At 28.2% G+C, this 982-nt stretch overlaps 1 pseudogene; it reads left to right on the forward strand.

The window, feature by feature from the left end:
• The first annotated feature begins 371 nt into the window (after positions 1 to 371).
• LOC122095447 lies at positions 372 to 471 on the forward strand (annotated as a pseudogene).
• Positions 472 to 982: the final 511 nt, after the last annotated feature.

A 982-nucleotide genomic window follows, 5' to 3' on the forward strand; every position in this document is an offset into this window, starting at 1 on the left:
GAAATTTTAAGCTGCAGAAGATTAAAAGTAGCTCTTAAGCAAGGCTTACTTTGAGTCCATTAGCTCAACAAAGCTAACTCAGTTGATAAATAAGTACTTGAAAAGCCATCACCTTTGGACTTAGCTGTAAAGGCTTCAAAGTATGATCAAATTTAAAATGAAAACGACAAAATAGTCATTGCCCAAAAAATTTTAAATGTGAGCAATCGACCAAACTATATAAGTTTTTCCCACTATACACAGAATTTTAGAGAAATAATATCAATAGCATTTTTAGGAACAATAAGGGTTCCTTGTTACAAATAGGCAACCATGGATATATGCCTGTATAAAGATTGCATCATTAAGTATTTAAATTTATAGTACACTACATGCTTCAGCAGCAGGTCTACCCAAATTACAACAATACAGAGATTAACATGACACTTGCACAAGGATGATATGAAAATTTGTGAAGTATTCCATATTTTTCATTCTTCTGATGCAAGAAATGAAAAATAGTTATTAAAAAGTTCATTACAAAAATAGAAGTGTAACAATACATGTAATTCATAGAATTAAAGGTTAATTTGACATCAGTGTATTAAATTTTCACCTTAGAAAGGCCCTTACATAGCATAAATTTTACAAAACTTGAAATTAGATAACATTGTCATTTTATCCCAAAGAAATAAAATAATAAAAAGACCTAGAAAAAAAGGAATCTTAAACTTCGATATGGAATGCAATCTGAAAGGACACATTTATTAATGAATCTATACATTATATGACAATGTAGAATTCAAACTATTATATCTAGGAGCTAATGAAATAGATTATGGACATTATACAAACATAGATATACTTTTTTCAGAAAAGCACCAGCAACATCTGTAGTTTCTATACTATTCATTTCAACAGATAAGTTAAAATTATGTCTGATTTAAAAAAATTACAAACTCTGCAAAAATCTTTATAGATGTATACAAACAACTCTTGAATA

This window comes from Dipodomys spectabilis, unplaced genomic scaffold (genome assembly GCF_019054845.1).
Source record: "Dipodomys spectabilis isolate Male_0828 unplaced genomic scaffold, ASM1905484v1 ptg000351l, whole genome shotgun sequence".
Classification (NCBI taxonomy): Eukaryota; Metazoa; Chordata; class Mammalia; order Rodentia; family Heteromyidae; genus Dipodomys; species Dipodomys spectabilis.